Genomic DNA, 5,862 nt, shown 5'->3' with positions numbered 1-5,862 from the left:
GCTTCTTCTGCAGCCTTTCTCTTTGGCCTTGCTTCTTGCTTCTTCTGATCCTTCTTCTGAAGGTCAGCTTGAGAAGGAAGCTGTAATACGGTGAACTGACTTTTTATAACGAAATGTTGCGGATAGCAAGATTCGCCACCAACTTTTATTTTATCCAATTTTAGGAAAGGCTAAAAGAATAGGAAAAGACCTTTTTTAAAAAAGATTTTGAGTCAGGGGGGTAAGTTATACAAAAGGAAGGTGTAAGGCACCCTTTGCATCCATGGTTATCCATGGGCTCTTAATTTCTTAGCTCGCTTTTGTATTGTTTGAAATGTTTGAAAACGAGGTGTGAAAAGTAAAAACTTTGAAGAAGAACTTTAGCTTGTAAATAGGCGTAGTCTTTTGAAAAGTACTAGTCAGAGACCCGTGCTGTCGCCCGGGTGCATTATTTGTGGTGTAGTTTCTTGAATGATACCAAAAATGATACAAAAAATGTGAAGTAAAGAAGTTTGACCAAGTTGCATATGTAAAATGGAAATTAACCATTGAAAAAGTTTTACTAATAAGATATTAGTAAAATGAAAATTAGGTTCTAAGTTTAAATAAGGATCCACAAAAAAAAAGTCTAAATTATGTCAAAAAGAATAAATTATAATTCATAAAAATCAAAGTCATGTTTTAAGTATGATTTTCTTTGATTCCAAAGATATTGAAAAATAATTCACTTAGTTTGTTATCCCTCAAAATACACTAAATCTTATTCTAGAAAAAGTGAAGCAAGGTTTATAAAAAATAAAATAAAAAATACAAGTACTGGTCGTGGTCGTATAGTTGTTATCGTATACATTAATTTGAAGAGATATTCAGTAATTTAAGGGGGTATTCACTACACTCATTGACTTACTCACACATTCTCACAGAATTTTCAAAATATTTTTAAAGTTCGAATTTTAGAATCCAAACACAGCAAAAAACACGCAACATACAAATAAACAAATATACTGATTTTAAAATTCAGACGCACCCCAACGCACCACAACAAACCCAACCTTAAAATCACAATCAATCAAAGTAAAAGAAATGTCTAGATTTCACACTCTAGAAAATACTTACAGATTTCAAAATTCGGACACTTTCATTTAAGTAATCTTACACTTTCTTTCCCTCTCATTTCCCTTTCATTTGAAACTAAACAAAATCAGTGTTGCATTAGTAAAGCTCCCATCTTTCACATTGTTCCAAAATTTCTCTCAAGTTTTACTCGTGTACGTTCAAACCAGGGATCTTCATCAACTTCTACTTCTCTCCATCCAAGCTAAGCGCAAACATTTCTTACATTTGGTAAGTTTTTTATATCCTTGTTTTTTTTTGTCTTTTTAATTTGTGATGCATTCATTTCTTTAACAGGTAATAGTTATGCTACATCCGAATACATTCAATATAAATGTAATGTTTGTTCTTAATAAGATTTGGTGTGAATTTTAGTCATTTGAGGATTATGGTACTTGCATGAATGCATTCTGCCCCAATTCATTTTAGTCTGGATTTTGAAGTCCAGACCATTAGTGCAGAATCAACGAACATGGCCTCACATCCTAGATTTATACATGAATAAACTAATTAGAATAACTAAAAAAATTTAAGTTGAGATGTAAATTATATCTGAGATATATTGAAATACACCATCTAAAGACATCCACGCTTTTCCCCATCCCATTCAAAGTAATCAACAATGTATATCTGGATATTTTAGGCTCATGTATTACAAACAAACAAATGATCACAGTAGCTCCGGTGTATACAAACACGTCACTTTCTCCCTTGTAGATGATCACTATTGCTTTGACATTCGCAAAATTTACACGTCACTTTATTTAAAAGGATTTATGAAGTGTCATACTTCAAATATTTGAAATGGCTTATAGAATTTGTGGTTTCCTTCTCTTCTCTTGGGTTATATAAACAAAATAGGAATGAGGTTCAACCGGTTCATATAATGGTCACTGTAATTATAGAAACCAGAATCAACATTATGGCAGTAATAAATAGGAATGAGATATAATTATGATTGAGCATAATGATTAAAGGGTTAAACTTGATCATAAATAATTTAATAACAATTTTAATAGAAAGGATTGACATATCAATAAACATGTTTCCAACTAAATGGAATATTTATTACAAAATAAGTTGACATTGAAACTTATGTTTTTAATTAGGCATTTTAAGAGTGTTCAAAGTAGAGGTGGACATCTAAAAAGCCTTAACAAAAGCAAGGTGTTAAATAAGCATCAAAATAAAGATCTGGCTGTTAGCAAGGTCATGGTTTAGAACATCATTTAGTTTTGTTGTGCCTGGCGTTCTTGGTCCTTGCACCCTTTGTAGCAGCATGTTTTGGTACCAACATATCAGAAATTTCTGGTTCTTGAGTTGTATCGAACTGAATCTCTCATGACTCTGAACTCATAAAAACTTGGCTCTATTCTCAGCTGGATCATAAAAACATGGTCTCATAAAATTAATTCTCCATGTCAAAGAAAAAAAGGCTATTTGGATAAACTTTTAAACATTCACAGAAAATTAATTAGACCAAAGAGTATAAGTAATAAATACAAACACATGTAGTTGTTGTAGAAGAAAAGAAAGGATAGAGAAAGGCTATTTTGAATTGAAGTCTAATTAGCAACCTCCACAAACAATTACATAGCATCCCATAGTTCAATATGGCTGGTTATTCTTATAATATATAATATAACATTTTAGGGGAGGCAAAAAGCTAGATCCTAGACATGACACAAACCAATGATTGAAACACCATAGTAGATGAAAAACAACTAACATCTACTTGTCACTTACCTGCTATTACCAAATTTAATAGTGTCTTGCTCCCTAAGTTCAAAATATCGTCGAGGTTCAATGGGATTATCTTGCAGAAGCAGTATCAGATGATAAATAACTCACATCCAACTTAAGCTCACTACTTGCTACTACGTCAAATGAAAATTACAAAGAAACTAATCAAAGACATTCAATGACCACTAACATGAACAGAAGTTTTGTTTGTGCTTCCAAGGTCGATTATGTAAGGCCTATTGCATGAAAAGTATCACTTTCCAGGGGAAGTTATATATATATATATATATATATATATATATATATATATATATATATTGGTGATAACAAAGACTACATCTAAATACTGCATTAGTAAGATGGTAGGACAGAGCAATAAGAAATCAACCTTAGCAGTAACACAAAATCAATAGTACAACACATGATTAACCTTAAAAAATGAATTTGTAAAATTTAAGCAGCGGGAACAAAAGATTACCATTCAACATTTCACCAATCTTGAAAATATAGAGCATCCATTTAATATCTGGCTTTCGAGCCTCTGGTGGTCCATTGAACAATAAAGTAATACCTGAAACATATAAATTGTTCAGCGAACAATTAAATGAAACATAATCTCGCTCAACAAATCAAAGTTCTAAACTAAGAAAATATAGAGATGGGAGCAAGGGATATAACATAGGATCTGATACCAAGCAGAAAGCTAATGTCATTTCATAAATAAGAACATAAATCCTATCAATTATCTGCAACAAACCAAACAATTCCTTCAACCATTAATAGCTTTATAAAATCATAACAGAAACAGAACAAAAAATCATGAAAGAAAAAGTTCAGATGCAATTTTTAAAATCTCCATGAATGACAGCATACCCTGTATATCGGAGTAGAGGGAGGGATGTCGTTATATAAGTTTCAACAGGAGCTTTGTTGCAGACTATGTAGCAATAACAAAAATATTGTTTGAATCATAACTACAATAGTTAAAATTTTAAGCATTAAGTACATATATTTAAACTCATGGTGGAAAATAACTATACTTACCATCTTCAATGAAGTTTCTAATATAGTTGCTGCTTTCGTAGAATTTCCCCTGCCAAAATACATATTTGTGAGTTTATTAGAGTTTCCTTGTCAGCTTAAATCTCAAATGATTCACAAGATCTAGGTTTTAGCAATTTATACAAATCAAACTAACCACCAAATATACATCATACTCAGAACTTTTTCGAAACGAAACTTATACTAATTGAAACTAAACTTTCGAAATGATATCAAAACATATAAATTAAAAACTCTGCAATGGCCATGAAAATGGAAGATGTCAAAACACAATATAATATACAAACTTATTTCTAAATCTAAATATGATTTGAAGAAAAACTCAACAGGTGATTAATCAGAAAAACTTTAGAAACTTTCATTTCCAACAAACAACCGAAAAATTATAGCTATGAATCCACCTCTCTTTCTCTTCCATTGAGCAAGAAGCTTGAGTCTTCAGTTCTCTCTTAAGCTGCTTCAAAAAAAATAGAAACAATAACAAAAAAATCAGAAGATTGATTTTTTTGAGTGAAAAGCGTGACGCTGGGTCGGAGTTTGGTGAACCAACTGGTCGACGGTGAGTAACAGTATCCGAGGCGAGGTTGTTGGAAACGAAATTCCGACCAGTTCATTAGGAAGTCCATGGGACGAATAGTACGAAAATGGCTTTGATTTTTCATCGGAGGTGGTGTTCGTCGATAATAGAGGCGGAAAGGGTGGCGGCGGTGGTTTTAGGGCTTTAGAGAAAAAAGAGATAGAAAAGAGAACACGAGAGAGAGAGAGAGAAGTGGAAATCATGGTAATCAGATGAGAGAGACGAATGACTTTGAAATGAAAAATGTGGCCATGGATTAAATGACACGTGTTGGTTTCTTGTTATGGCTTTATTATGACATTACAAATAAACCCTTTTTAGTAGGACAAAATAAGTTAGGGAACTTTGTCTATTATGATAATGAAAAGGGCGGTAGATTGGTCAATTGATTAGTAATGGATAGATAGTAGATTTGAATATTAGTGGAAAAAGAGTTTGAATTTGATTTTGAATTTGAAATAGAGCAAGCAATTAATAGCAACTACCCTAAGTTTGAAAAATCGTTCTTTTAGCTTTTCGAGCGAAAGGGTCTATCCATACCATAAGAGGGCAGGAAGTCTTTCAATTGGATGTTTAAGGGTCATCGAGTTATCATTCACCATAAGACTGTCCCTTGCCATAAAGAGGGCAGGTAGTCTAAGGGAAGGATATAATAGTCATTAACCTGTTTAGGCATCATGCGAGGATACCTTAGCAATAGGGACAAATCATTTTTATAAGGCAACATCGAGGGAGTTTCAATAACTTTGAAGGCAACATTGCTTTAGGTATCCTCGGAATCGAGGGACTTGACTATCTTTAGTACAATTAAAGGCAACAGGTAACAATTAAGGCAACGAGAGGAATTACCCTAAAGGTGTGTGGGTGCAACAATCACGTGATTCAATTCAGATAGTTATCTTTTAACTAGTGATGCTAATTCAGTTCAAGGCTTGCACTCCCTAAGATTACTAACCACAGCAGAAAAGTAAAGCAGTTTAAATGTCCTACGCTATTACAATAAACACCTGCGGGGATGGGGGAAATTAAAAGACAGAAAATAATAGGGCACAATAATTAGCATAAAAATTCTTGAATGCCTTGATCTTCCTTGAATCTTCAATTGACTCTGATCATCTGAGAATTAAATGGACAATAATAAGGGTGAGTGTATGTGGAATTCCTCTGACATTGAAAATAAATTTTAATTTAACCTATAAGGCAAAAAATAAAATTTAAACAAGAAAAGGATTAGAACTTAGCTTTTCGATTGCCATGGCGCGTAGTCGGAAGATTTTGATTAACCTTGAAAAATTCGCACAAAGAAGAGAAATGTGGTTAGTGCATTACAGATCTACAAACCCTAGTTAGTTAAAGATCTACAAGCCCTAAAGAATATACAAACACTC

The 5,862-nt window shown here is 32.7% G+C and overlaps 1 long non-coding RNA gene across 1 annotated transcript; it reads right to left on the bottom strand.

The window, feature by feature from the left end:
- Positions 1-1,352: 1,352 nt before the first annotated feature.
- On the bottom strand, positions 1,353-4,707 carry LOC131630113 (uncharacterized). The gene is made up of 3 exons (XR_009292243.1): positions 4,299-4,707; positions 3,880-3,928; positions 1,353-3,772 (listed from the first exon to the last, which is right to left on the bottom strand). It is a non-coding gene; the product is annotated as an uncharacterized LOC131630113 (long non-coding RNA).
- Between the last annotated feature and the right edge of the window lie 1,155 nt (positions 4,708-5,862).

Source organism: Vicia villosa, unplaced genomic scaffold, assembly GCF_029867415.1.
Source record: "Vicia villosa cultivar HV-30 ecotype Madison, WI unplaced genomic scaffold, Vvil1.0 ctg.000645F_1_1, whole genome shotgun sequence".
NCBI lineage: Eukaryota > Viridiplantae > Streptophyta > Magnoliopsida > Fabales > Fabaceae > Vicia > Vicia villosa.
This window is presented reverse-complemented; position numbering and strand designations above follow the sequence as displayed.